Genomic DNA, 15,238 nt, shown 5'->3' on the forward strand with positions numbered 1-15,238 from the left:
CAAAATACCTTGAACTAGAAGAAAAGTAGAGAAGGTGTTAAATGCTTTACAGATTCAATGTAGTGAGAACTTGGAAGGAAATTAGTAAAATATGGGCCAGATACGTAATAATTGGTAGGTATCATTTTGAACTTCTACATGCACTTGGATACTCTCATATCTCGCTTTTTGGCAATTGGGTATTGCTGGTATTCTCAATTGGGTCTTGCATTTTGAATGTCTACATGCACTTGAACTCTCCTAAATCTATTTTTTCGGGTATTGCTGGTTTTCTCAACTGGTTGTTGCATTTTTTTATTTTTTATTTTTTATTTTTGATATGGAGTATGAATGTTCTTCTCATCATAAACAAGAGAAACGGTTTTGAATGCTTACTTGATGTATGATTCTTCTCCTTGTGGTTTCTTTTCTGTTTTGTGAAATCTATGGATTTATGGGAGTTGGAATTGGTAAATCCACAGGTTCTCTAAATCTTGACTATAAAACAAGTTGAGGAGATTTGAAATCTGTGGATTTCACTAATCCATGATCCTGATCCCTCATCCAAAACAGCTTAATATGCATAATCAACCTTCATAGGCTTCCTGATCTTGTTTGCAGATTAGATTAGGCTTTTAGGCCCATGACATGGAGATGCAGCTTTTGCGTCCTGAGTCCATGACTTGGAGATACCAGTTTCTCCAGATGGTTAAACAGCAACAATTTGCATTCTACAACTAAAATCTTCCAATCCATGGGAACTTTTGGTTCATTGGCTAACCATGACCAGGCCCAGCATATTAATGGATTGTATCACTAAACCATGGCCCCACTTGCATAAACTAAAAACCCAAATGTGCTGTATTTAAAAACCAAGTTGAAAAATTGGTGGGAACACATCACACTAAAAGTCCTTTAAAGAAGAAGAACATGTATGTTTTCCTCATTAGAGAGTTAAACTACAATTCATGCATTGATTTTGAATTCTTTCCTCTCTAGCTTTTCTTAATATACTGATGAAGGCGTTGCCTTCTTTTTTTGTGATTGGTTCATATTTAAAGATCCTTCTAGTGTTGTTGTTACAACCCAGGCTGAAAATGTAAAGATTCTTCTTTTGTGGGTCACAGATATCTAATGTGGTTGATGAGGAAGTCTGCAAGCTGGATGAAAAGTTCAAGGAAGGGAGTCACGTTCGAGTTCGTGTTCTTAGCTTTAGGCATCTATAAGGATTGACAATGGATGTTTTAAAGGTAAACTAGTTTATTTTCCCCTAGAATAGCAAAAAGTGTGTTTGGTCCGGTCCCATCCACTATTGGTCCATTAGATCAGCATTTTGGATTATCTACATAGACCCCACTTCTCCAAAATCAATGGTCATAGTATTACTCTAGAAAAAAAGTTAAATTTTGTTTTGTTTTTTGTCTATTTTCTGACTTAGACCTTGAATCTTTTCTTCCTTTTTTTTGTATGTGTATGTAGTGTTTCTAATTGTCTTACAAATTCCCTGCTTTATCTTCAAACAGGTGACACCGGCACACTTCCTTTTCTCTGCCATTATTATATTATGTCAAGGTAAATTCAAGATGGATCTGTGTTTTACATGTCACAGCCACTCAGAACACAATGAATGGTGATTTGGAGTGTGAGCTAATTTTAACTGCTAACTGGTGCTAATGCCTTTTACTGCTACACAGCTCACCAAAGATCGACAGAAGAAACCGGTCCCTTGGAAACAATGGCAATCATTGGCAACAAGGAGATCATTGACATTAACCAGGGTACGTAACCTTTTCTTTTCTGTTCTTTTCTTTTTTTTAAAAAAACTTTTTGATAAGAAAGAATTTCACTATGGCTATGGATTGTCAGTGGCCATGACCCATAAAGCTACAGATTTAATCCGTAGAAAAGTTTTAAGGAGCTACGGTGCCAATGGCTACGGTTGTACTGGTCTACGAATTTTATCCGTAGCTTTTGACTATGTAGCGGCGGCCAGCACAACTGTCAGCAAAGGTCCTGACTACTGGTAAAGCCTTTACCGACTGAGGCTTTACCGGCTGTTAGCTGACCGCGGGCAAAGTATTTTCCGGCGGTTTTCTCTTTGCCGGCGGTTTTGACTGCCGGTAAAGGATAGTTTTCTTTTAGTACTACATTCTACCTTTTGTTATCTGTGACACCTCCATTAACTGAAGGCAATAAATTCACAAAGCAGTACGGAGGATAGGCATATTTGCATTCTCCCTTGAGCAGATGCAATTCCCTTTTGCGAGACTCCACTTGTGCATAATTACAACAGATAATTTTCTGTCTTTACTTGAAAAACACACGACTTTCCCAAACAACTCAAGCAAAATCAAGTGTCTTTGGGAAGAGTGGATTGATATTGGACTGTCGCAAACATAGTCGGTGCTTCCAATTGATGGATGCCGATCAGAGATTTGGGATCATCCTTTCAGCAATTTTCAATTATAATAATCAGCATTGGGTCGCACAATTTCAACAGCTTGGATTGGAGCACATGCATGCCATGTGCAGTGGTCACCCTCATGCTTATGGATGCTCGTACTCTGCTCAGATATTGATGTTTTCCACTTTTCTATTTTTTCCCAGCCCTTCCACATTCTAAATCTGTTTCCTTATTTTTTTTACCTGAGAGGTATCCACCCTCACTTCCTCAAAATGGTGGTGCATGTGGAACAAACTCTCCTAACTGCAATCCTACACAAAGTAGAACCAACTTACTTTCCCTCATCATCCATCTTAGTGAACTTCAAGACCACTCAATTCCAGTCTTTCATTACTCACATTTTCATAAACAAGTGGATTAAGAGTACCACATGGGGAACAAACTCTATCACTCGATTGGCAAAACCAACACTCCCTCATGCATGTTCCAACCAATGTTGTCAAAATCGTGTGATTTGCAATATGAATCATATCCCGTTGATCGATCGATCAAGATCAAGATCAATTTGGGGGTTTTGATATTCAAAAACCCAAATAAAACAAATCAAAATATCTTTTTCTGCAGTCAATAGAATAGAATGCCACTTTTTCCAACGTGACTCTACACTCAAAAGGTATAATTATTGAGGACTCTTGTGTCTTTCTTACAGATAATTGCTTGAAAGAAAAAGCATAAAGGAAACACAAGAATCCTTTAACACTATCATGATGTGCATACTGTATACAAGTTCTCAAATGCCAATATCTTGACAAATACTAGGTGCATATTGATGGGAAATCGATGATTGATGATTCCTAAATTTTTATGAATTTTTTTAATACTTCAAGAAAATAAGCAAATAATTATTTAGGATTTAGGATACAATTTGTGATTTGATACGATTCAATCCCTATTACAATTTGCGGTATGATAATTGTTAATCAACATGTTAAAGATCGGAACCCATATGTCGTAGAATGAAAAGCTCGTTCCTTTAAAAACTTGACATGGTATATACTACAAATAGGAATCAAGATGCTTCAAAACGTGACCACCTTTCTCCTTTTCTCTCTTACGCGACTAGCCATACCTCTATTATTAATAATTAGCATTCAACATTTTTTATAAATTACAGCTTTTCAGCTCAGCCCTAGCCCCGTTTAGTTCCCCACCTTTACACATTTAAGATGCATTTTGTTTTGCAGAGTTTCATTCTGTCAAGCCTACCTTGCTTCCTAATGCAAGCATGAAGGATTGCAAGGAACGTGCAATAAAGATGTGTAGATGTTGTAGGTCAATGAAAATTGGCATAAAAAAGAGTGAGTTCTGGGACAGTATTCTCTTGCAGAGTGAAAAAAACCCCTATAAGATCAACCCTTTAAATTGTGGTGTCCAAAATCCATTCTACTCTTCTTATTTTGTTCTCATCTAGCCGGCATCACTTCCTTAGTTGTACCTTTTTAGCTGATTGAGGGCATTACAAGATCAAAAATACAAAGATGGATGCAAGATGGTTGCAAGCCTTCCCCTATCGCATTCTTTAATAGCAAAAAGCAGCCTTAAATTGCAGATTTGCAGTGGCACCTTGGGAAGGAAGAAGTTCAAGGACACTTGGTTTCTCCAATAAGGTAACTTAGGTTAAGTGTTTTGGGTCACTAAGAAACGAAAAAATAATACATAATATATATAGTGGGAAAAAGTTCTATACGGTTGAGCTCATGGGTAGGGGTGTACATCGAGTCGAACCGAGTCGAGCTGGCCTCGGCTCGACTTGGCTCAGTCACTAGCTGACCTCAGCTCGAACTCGGCTCGGCTCGGTCCTCAATCCTGGCTGGCTAGCTCGGCTCGGTTCGGTCAGCAGCTCGGGCCGAGTTCGAGCCAAGATCGAGCCGAGTTCGCCATTGAGGCATTTCCACAAACACCTGAACTGCAACTTCAAAATCCCACTGTTTTACAAACAAAGGCAATGGTTTTACAGGTGTTTTATCAAACACCTTCTGAGCAACATAAAGACCAAGAAAAACAAAGAGAAAAAAGAGAAAAACGGATGTTGTTTCATGTACTCCATCACCAACCATCTTTATCTCAACAAACCCAACATTTGAAATGGTGGAGCTGAGGTGGGCTTTCCTTCCTTTCTCCTTTTCTGCTGGTGGGCCTTAGCTTTGGTGTGACATAGGTTGTAGAGAACTAATCTGATGGAAATTAAGAGACAAGGCAGAGAAATGGCTGCAGAGGAGAAAGGTCAAGAGGCAGTTGAAGCCGTTGGTGAGCAACATCAATGGCAAAGTAACCAAGTCACTGAACTGGTTCGATTCGAGTTCGATTTGAGCTGGATTCGATCCGAGTCGAGTCAATCTGGGGCCTGCTCGAACTCGGCTCGAACTCATTTTCAAGCTAAAAAAATCAGCTCGACTCGGCTAGCTCGAACTCAGCTTCGAACCGAGTCGAATCGAGCTTTTTCGAGCCAAGTTAAGCGAGCTAATAGAGCTAGCTCGGTTAGTATACACCCCTACTCATGGGAATTCCTCATGAGATCGAGCTGTGTGGGCCCCACCATGATGTATGTCATACATCTACCCCATCAGTCAGATGCATCTTCCATAGTGGGCCTAGGGCTTAAAAATCAAGTCAATCCTTGACTTGTGTGGACCACACCACATACAAAAGCTGGGAGGGGTTACCCTCCATTAAAACATTCATAATCATTTTTTGGGCCCACCGAGATGTGGTTCACAAATCCAGCCCATCTATTATATGTGTCCCACTTGGATGAGGGGTCAAACCAAGTTTCAAATGCATCCAAATTTCAAGTGGACCCACAAAGTGATTTTATATGTTTTAGGCATGTCTTCACATGATTTTAGATGGTATGGCCCACCTGAGTTCCGTATACGGTTGATTTTTGGGATATCCAATAATTTAAAGGGGACCCATCAAATGCACAATATTAATGTCTGACATACATCATGGTGGGGTCCACACAACTCGACCTCATGGGGAGTTCTCATGAGCTCGACCGTATAGAACCTTATATATATATATATATATAGAGAGAGAGAGAGAGAGAGAGAGAGAGAGGAATGCTCACCTGTGCACCAATTCTCATGAGAACTCATCTCCCGTGATATGAGCCCAAAATCTAAACCATCCACGTGATGCAACACCCTATGAAACGCCCAAAGCCCAACTTTTACCTCGATCCAAAACTTTGGTGGGCCATGACAAAATGAAACAGTTTCCTCCCTTGATTTGCCTCCCTCTTTTGCCATGGCCCACCAATGTTTTGGATCAAGTTAAAAGTTGGGACTTGGGTGTTTCATGGGGTGTTGCATCATGTGGATGATTTAGATCTTGGGTTTATATAACGGGAGATGAGTTCTCAAAAAGTTCTAATGAGTTCTTGTGAGAACTGGTGCGCAGGTGAGCATTCCTCTCTCTCTCTCTCTCTCTCTCTCCATATATATATATTAGATTTATGCATGCTTGAGTTAGAATATAGAGAGAGCTGCCATTAGCCGGAAGTCAAATTTCATCAAAAGCTTCCACACCTGAAAGCAAGGATAAAGGTATGTACTAGAGAGTTTAGGGGGTTGTTTGGCAGCAAGAAAAGTCGAAGGCCAGATTGGCTTGTCCAGGCTTTTATCCATTGGCCAAACTAGTTTAGCTTTCATTGAAAGATATCCCCTCGCCAGGATCCCAAGAAAAGCAGGGACAATTCGTGCCTCTTTTTGACACTTAGCTAGGTAGTTGCGGTCTCTAATAGGTCCCATCAGACAGGGAGAACTCTCTCTCTCTCTCTCTCTCTCTCTCTCTCTCTCTCTCACACACACACACACACACACATCCTTCATGAAGGAAGTGGACTTCACAGACATAGCATGGTGGGCCCCACAGAGCTTGGGTTTTTCATAATATTAGGCACAAAATAGGTGTTGTAGACGGCTTTAGTCTCTTTTGGAGGGGACTAGACTCCTATGTTAGTTTTGCAAGTGACTCTTTCTTGTTACATGTGGCAATGATGTACAATCATCCAAATTGTGGTCTCATTCGCCCACCTCGAGTGTGCCCCTGCATCTCAAAGGGGACCCCACGTGAGCCGAATGTAAAAATATCCCTACATTAATCACCCCCAGTGAGGAGTCTCGAACACAAGACCTCCAGCTCTGATACCACTTTGATGCAGGATAATTAACCAGTTGTTCTAAAAGCTCGAACTGATAGAGCATGGTAAATCAATCCCTTGATTTCATAGCTCAAGCCCCACATCTTATGGGTTAGGACCTCGGCTGAACCCCCCTCATGGGCCCCACTTCACATGGGTTCCACTTCACACGAGCCACCCGCCTCACATGGGTCACCCACCCCTAGTGTGCCCCTGCATCCCGCATGTCACCCCACTCGAGTCCAGTGTGAAAATGCCCCTGCATTACAGGCCCTTAAGGGATATTCATGATAGGAACAACAATATTCTTCATGATATTTAGTTCTTGGATCAAGAGCAAACTTCCAAGACCCTTTTGAGGAAGGAAAAAGCCAACACATACTCGTTAAAGCATGAGTATCAAAACATAACAAAAGCAAAGGAGATTTCTTAGAGATAAACATTGCAAACTTTATGGCTTAAGAGGATGATAGAAAAATTGGACTTCATTGGGCAACGAATGCTGAAGCATGAACTTGATCAATAAACTTGAGTGGGAGGAAACAATCATTGAGTAACCAAAAAAGATCAAGAAAGAGGCAATGATTATTTAAGAAAGAATTTAGGAAACCTAACCCCGATGGACTGAGGTTTGAATCTTTAAATCTTGGAAATGCAGATTGTTTAGATCGGCTTTTGAAGAGAGGAAGTTAGTAAGATGATATTTGAATTTGGGAAGGGGAAAGCTCCAAGTACAGCTTTTTCTTCAGTTTTTATCAGTAATTTTGTCACAGGTTACATCATGGAGGTGATGAAATGAAATAATCATTTCCATAGAAAAATTCCAAGCCATTGATTGTGGAAGAGAATTCTTCTAATGTTATTGCTTGGGATTCTTTTGAGAACTCTAGGACATCTAGAATTATCTTTAAGCTGTTCATAAAGAAATGCAGAAAACTTGATAACACATTAAATTATCTCACTCAATCATCATATTAAACTGATATCCAAGGTGAAACATACTTTAAAAACCAGAAGGAAGGAGAACCTATCTTTTGAACTTGATAAATGTGATCATCACGAAAGAACAAAATATGTGATCTGCAATTATTTTTGTAACTGCAATTTTTCTCCCTAACACATTCTTTCCACCCCTAGTTTTTTGTGTTGCAAGCATGTTATGAACCATGAAAGGAAATTTATTATAACTCGAATGTGAGGATTCTTTTATGCCATGCCCAGAATTTCCGTGTTACATGGTAAAATGCACTGATGAGTTGTTAAAAACATAAAATAAAAAAATAAAATAAAATAAAATAAATAATAATAAAAATGAAATGTGGCAGAAATATTTACCTTGTTCAATTCAACCTTAGGAGGAGGGGTTTCCTGACAAAAGCTTGGCATTGGTGTAGCTTTAAAGGTCAAGCTCTTTCTCAGCTGCTTGATTTCTGCTTCTTGGCTCTCCTATAAAACAACCATGAAGTACAAAAATGAGCGAGGGCACAATTTTATTTATTTATTTATTTTTATTTTTTTTTGGGGGGGGGGGGGGGTGTCAGGGGCATAAAAATGTGTTTTCAGAACACCTTTGCTTTTGCCTGCGGGTTAGTTTTCTCCACTTCCTTTGCATGAATCTTCTCTTCTAGCTTTGAGAAGAACTGGAACAAAAGAATGCCTCTAATTATCGTTCAAATTGAAACTAGCCCATTAATAAAATAATAAAATCTGAAAATACATATTTAATAAATTAAGTCGAACTCACCTCTTTCCTTTTTTCAGCACGCTCATCTAACCTGAAAGCAAAACCAGAACCATTGCTCCTTCGGGTGGTGCTTCTGAAAATAATAGAAACTATCATAAGCCTAATGAAGAAAAAGAAACTGTATAAATTAAAGATTCCACTGAATGCTAACAGCCCAATAAGGAGATGAGAACAGAGAAACAGTACGAGGTAGTTGAGTGGGCATCTTCATCATCTTTGATTTGCAATCCTTGTCTTGATGGTTTTGGATTTGGATCACATGACCTGTGATGACATATTCACACTTTAAAACTGACAGGGGACAGATTATATAATATGTCAAAAATCAATGTAACTTATGTGTCTGCGTCCCAAAAGCATACATAAGGTGTTAAACAAGCACAACAAACTAATAACGTGTAAATATGGAGACACGTCAGTAAATATATAAAGATATGCAGATTTTTATGTTAAAACATTCACAAGAATAGAAATTGCAGACGGAAAGGCAAAACTCAGGCTTCTGGCAACAGTGAATCAAGATAGGAAGATGAAACTAGATATGTTCAAATGCATATAAATATGAAGTATGTGTAAGTAAATATGTTGAGATCTACACAATTATATGTTAAGTTTTTAGAAGGATATCAAAATGCAAATTGAAGGGTAAAATCCAGATTTCAAGAAAAATACAGCAAGACGCATACACGGCAGTCAATCAACAAATAAAGAAAACCAATAGCTAGCTCTTAAAGCGCTTTCTCATATTTGATAGAAGAACCAAATCATCAGTAAGAGCTAAACATGTATATAAGAACTTACTGTGAGGCTTCGGAGGATGAGCCATCGACAGTTGCATTTAATGAGCCAGACTTCACAGACTGATGATCAAGAATAGATGGAGTGCAGAATTAGATATCCAACATTTGAAATATCACATGAATTTTGTAGTTGACCTATGACTGAAAGTAGCCTGCAACCAATTATCTCAATTCTCAGTACTCACCAGAGACCGTCGAGTACCAGGCATTGATGCCAAAGTAGTTCGCCTGGCAGATAGACCACCCATCTTTGCATCCATAGAACTCAATCCGGCAGAAACTCGCCTGTTGGAAATATTTGAACGGGACGTTGAAGTAAGCGAGCCGTTGGAGACCACCGACGCTGCATCCGTGCCATTGACATGGGCACGTTTTGTATCGGATTTCATCTGTTTCTCATCAATGCTTTTCTTCAAACTGCTCATAAGAATTCCTCTTGATGGGAAGGAAAGACTCTGGGAAAGGCTCGGCCTCTGGTTCTGTGGAATCGCCGTTGGACCTTTCTGAACTGCTTCACTCTTTGGCATCTTTTTATCATTCTTTGAATGATCAACCCGTTCGGCCATAGGTTTCTATAAATAGAAGGTCATGTTTCATTACCTGCACCAAGTTCTTCATCTACGGTATAGAATTCAAGAAACAATTTTCAGTCCATACCTTCAAAACATTCTAACTTTTACTATCGGAAACGGTCACAAAGAAGGCAACATCCTCTGCTCCAGCAGAAATAGAATCAACAACGTCAACATTTGATGAATCTTCCGGCACAACATTCACTTGAATGGAGTCTATGCCGTTTTCAACATTCTCATTCTCTTTTCCAATATTCAGGCTTGAACCATCTACCAAAGTGGCTTTCTCAGGAACACCATTTTCATTCTCCGAAGCAACTCCATTTTCAGAATCCACCATCATAGCTAAATCTATCAGCCAAAAATATGGATTCAATAGCAACACATTTCCAACATCATTTATTTGGCAAGTTTGCAAATACATAACAGCAAAATATCTACAATAAAAAGAAGAAATGAATTTCTTGATCTTAGACTCTACTTCTCTTTTCTTTTTCTACCTTTTCTTTCCAGTTTCCAACCACGAATAGCAGTTTTCCACGACGTCTCGTACACGCACGAATTCCGTTTTACCTTCGAAATAAAAGACTAGAGGTAGGGCTTGAAGGTGAAATGCTTCAAATGAGTAGCGAATCGATCGAGATATGCGAGGATTTCCATGGATTTGGCGCTTGAAATCTTCTTGCAAGTTCAAGTTCCGAAATTTCTCGCGATCTGAAACCCTAGATTTCTCCTCTCTCTCTCTCTCTCTCTCTCTCTCTCTCTCTCTCTCTCTCTCTCTCTCTCTCTCTCTCTCTCTCTGCAGCTTTCAAATACAGTAGCGGTTTGGACAGAGGAAGAAAAACGGATTTTACCGTTTTCGGCAAAACAGCCGCACGCAGCCTAGTTTGTGGCTGAGATTGTGCGCACGATTATGAGATCCGATGGACAATATTGGGCAGGGACTGGTAAAATTCGGATTCTCTACAAGGTGGATGGTTTGGATCATCCCAAAGGATGATCATGGTGGGCTAAGTTTAAACAAAAACGGACGCTGTCCATTTGAATTAGATCGGGCGGGAGAAAGCTCCCTGTGTCTTGCCATTTCCATCGGGTCAAACCCGATTGACCAGATTCCCCAGTCCAGTGAATGGCCGGTGCACTCACGGGTCGTGCACACGCATCAAGGATGGGGCCCACAGAGATGTCCTGATAAAAATCTACTCGTTCATTGGCTTTGTCAGCCCGCATTAGGGCAGCCCAAAGGATGAAGTAGATCCATGACTTAGGTGGGCTATATCATCTGAATTATAGCCATTAAGTGCTAGTTATCCTTGATTCGAGGTGGTGTGTGGTCCACTCCCATTATCAAAACCGTTCATCTAACTAGTGAGCCACCCAGGGCCACTATTTATTTTAAACTGATGTTATTTTAATCAGATGGGTTACACGACGTTTGTTTTTGGGTTCAAACTATGATTTCCATCCATCCAATGGTCAAATAGCTTCCTAGTTTGATCCTAACTGTTGTAAGGGTTCCTAGTCCAGCTTAGATGAACCTCCATGTCATCCATATAGATCAGACAATTCAATTGTTGTGTTGAAGTGTTAGACCACTCCATGTTAGTTGTAAATCGAATGGATGGTAGATCTAGGGGTCCAATATTACTGATTGATTTGGAAATCAACGAATGGACGACTTGATTAATCTTTGATAGGGTCCTACATACCCATTATTGGCATTCCCACGGTTGGATCTGGCGATCCAATAACGCAAGTGTCTAATGCTTACTCCTCACTAGTTCTAGGCATCCTAAAGTCAGTATAAGTCCACTGGTCTTATGCTTTGAGGGCCAGATGGCCCGATCTACAAATGAAGATCCTCCTAATGGTTGGATTTAAGTCTGAACAGAGGTGGATGTTTAGACAAATCGGCTTTGTGATTACATTAAGCTAAGTTTTCATGGTAACACTCAAGTACTGAAAAGTATGAGGTGTTACACAAACTGATGGCTAAACTGAGGTGGTTAATCACAGCCTTGGAAACCTCTTACAATGCTGAGTGGGTGAACATGTGAAAACTTGGGATTTGATTCTATCTATAGTTGAGTTCGCCTACAACAGTTCATTCAATAAATCTACAGGGTCGAGTACATTTGAAATTGTTAGTGGGTACAAACGTAGGATGCGCATAGACTTGTACCCATGTCAATTACCCAAAGATCTTCTGAGTCAGCTGATGCATTTGCACGACACATTCATGACTTGCATGTACATGTTAGACATCAAATAGATGTGAGTAATGATAATTATAAATGTTCAACTGAACAACATCATAGGTGGACAAAATTTAATGAAAGAGATTATGTAATGGTTATGATTAGACCAGAGCGGTTTCTTCAGGGTTCCACTAAGAAATTACAAACTCGTAGTATTGGATCATTCAAAGTATTACGTAAAATTGGGTTTAAAGCGTACATGGTAGACCTTTCACCTAAAATGGGAATAAATCCGATGATTAATGTGGAAGATCCAGTCCTCTGTCCTAACCCTTCCATTATTTTTTTCATCCCACACTTGGCCACTTTCCAACTTTACTTCTCAACCCACTCCACCCCTTCTGCTATCAATTGACCATATGGAAGACATTGAAGGGATAGTAGATGAGAAGATTGTTTTCACATAAGATGGGGGCTTCCATAGGTATCTTGTCAAATGGAAGAACAAGCCACTATCTGATTCCACGTGGCTTAAGGAAGCAGAACTATAGTGGATTGATCCGAAACTTCTCGAGATGCACAAAAGTCTTAACTCGTCGGTGCTGATTTCTTCTCACTCGAGGGGAGTTGGTGAGGACATCAGACCCTTTAAAGTTTATCAAAGACGAAGGTGGCCGACAAGTACATCTTTATGGCTCGATGATGGTTCGTGGCACAACTAAGGAGGATTTTGAAGACCTTACACCCATCCTTGAATTAATTGACGGTCCCATATTAGGAGGACACACGAGTATGATGAGTTAGAAGACCGATCTGTTATGCGAGATTTTTTAGAAAGCTTTGTTTTGCGCATTTTTTTGTTATAGGGGTAGTTTAGTCATTTTTAAAATTCAAATTTTATAATTAGTGTCTTTTTTACCCTAACCTAATGATGTTTTTAATGAAAGCTTGGTGCCTCCTTTCCCTTTCTCTCTGTGGTAATTTCTTCTCTTCACCTAATCTCTTCTCTTCTTCTAAATTTTGTTTCTAACCCTCCAAACTTCTTCTTCTTTTTCTATGCTTAGTATTCTTTGATTGCTATTGTTTACAATTAGATTCTTGAAGTCCCCATACCCTGAAAATATGAGAATTGATTCAAACCCTCTTTCAGATTTTTCAACCGTCCCTATTTCAGAAATCCTTTGATTTCCTGGACTAGAAAAGCTGCATTGACTGTTGGATTGAAACTATACAAGATTGGGAAGTCTCATCCCTCACCGGATCCAATCCACACATGATTTGAATATGGTACTATAGAATTGTGATGATGGTCTTCAACCATTGTATATTTCCTTCATTATTATCTTTACTATGATGTGGAATGTTAAATATTTCAATCGATTTGCTTAGTTTATTTCGTTGGATAATTTCTTTGCTCACACATATATTCTAGTTTAGCCTGTCATGCATCAATAAGGCATGTGCAAAAGACAACTTTTCCCTCCCGAGGATCGATCAGTTGGTGGACAATACTACCAGACATGCGCCCCTCAACTTCATGGATGCATACTCGGGATGTAATCAAATCACTATGCACAAATACAACAAGAAAAAAAAGGCCTTCATCACAGACAAAGGGCTATGATGCTACCGAGTGATGCCATTCGGATTGAAAAACATCAGAGCAACCTACCAGCACAAGGTCAAAAAAATATTCGCCAAGCAGATCGATAAGATGATGGAAGTCTTCGTGAACTACATGCTCATCAAGAGTGTCGAGGCAAGAGACCACATGACAGATCTAAAGGAAATGTTCGCAATCTTAAAGAAATATCGGATGAAGCTAAACTCTAATAAGTGCACCTTTAGCGTTAGCTCGAGGAAGTATCTAGGCTTTCTAGTCAACCAGAGAGGGATAGAGGCCAACCCTGATAAGATCCAAGCCCTCTTAGAGATGAGCTCACCAAGAACGATAAAAGAGATTCAATGACTGATAGGCAAGGTAGCAGTTTTAAACAAGTTCGTCTCTAGGGCCACGGACATATGCTTTCCATTCTTCAAATAACTGAAGGGAAACATAAAGCCGACCTAGACGAATGAGTATGAGCAAGCATTCCACAACTCAATGAGTATCTGGGGTCCCCTCAGTACTGTCCAAGCTAGAGCTAGGGGAGCCACTACTACTATACTTGGTGATGTTGATAACAGTGATCAGCTTGGACCTAATAAGCGGGGTGAAAAATAAGCAATTACCAGTCTATTACATGAGCAAAGTTATGTTCTAGGCTGAGATGCGATACCTAGACATAGAAAAGCTAGTGCTAACACTAATCATATCATCTCGACGCCTTCAACCATACTTCCAAGCCCACACTATTGTGGTTCCAACTGATCGACCACTCTGCCAAGTTTTACAAAAACTTGAGGCGTTTGGACAGCTGACAAAGTGGGCAATTGAGCTTAGTGAATTTGACATCATATACCAGCCAAGGACAACGATCAAGGGCCAAGTTGTCACTAACTTCATCGCCGAATTTACTTACCCCATTCCTTTGTAAGAGACAAAAGAGGAGCAGGATGCCAGCCTATAAGAATAGACCATTCACGTGGGTTGGTCATCAAACTCCCAGGGAAGCGGGGTAATACTGATCCTCGTTGCACCTGACTGAACCAATATAGGGTACGCCCTAAGGTTTGGGTTCCCAGCCTCCAACAATGAAGCAAAATATAAATCACTTCTTTTCGGGCTCAGACTAGCCAAGGCAATAGGAGTTCGAGTGTTAAAAGTTTATAGTGACTCCCAACTCATAGTCAACTAGGTCGCTACGGAATATCAAGTCGGAGGAGAGAGAATGATTGCCTATCTGCAAAAAGCGTGGGGCTTGCTCAAAGAATTAGACAAGTATGAGGTCATCCGATCCCCACGTCAGAACATTCCAAAGCGGGCGCCCTAGCCAATTTCGTTGCGGCGGTCGACGACAAGCTTGCCAAAACTATGCCAATTGAATTTTTGTCCACGCCTAACATTAACCATCCTCACCAAAAAGGAGACCCTCACAATAAACCAATCCTTGAATTGAATGGACCTGATCGTGCACTACTTGTGACAGGGCGAGCTGCTTGAGGACAAGCTAGAAGCCCTCAAAATCAAAAATTGGTCTGCATGGTACACAATTTTGGGAGATGTCTTATATAAAAGAGGCTTCTCATTATCGTATCTGAGGTGCTTACAATTTGACGAAGCCAAATATGTCCTAAGGGAAGTCCACGAAGGCATGTGTGGAAACCATTTGGGCGGAAGGCCCTTAACTCACAAGGTGATTCAATAAGGATATTACTGGCAAGTCATTTATGAAGA

At 40.0% G+C, this 15,238-nt stretch overlaps 1 pseudogene; it reads right to left on the reverse strand.

Moving 5' to 3' along the window:
• The window catches only part of LOC131226964 (protein WVD2-like 4), a 45,717-nt pseudogene extending 35,206 nt beyond the window's left edge, over positions 1–10,511 (reverse strand).
• Positions 10,512–15,238: the final 4,727 nt, after the last annotated feature.

This window comes from Magnolia sinica, chromosome 15 (genome assembly GCF_029962835.1).
Source record: "Magnolia sinica isolate HGM2019 chromosome 15, MsV1, whole genome shotgun sequence".
Classification (NCBI taxonomy): Eukaryota; Viridiplantae; Streptophyta; class Magnoliopsida; order Magnoliales; family Magnoliaceae; genus Magnolia; species Magnolia sinica.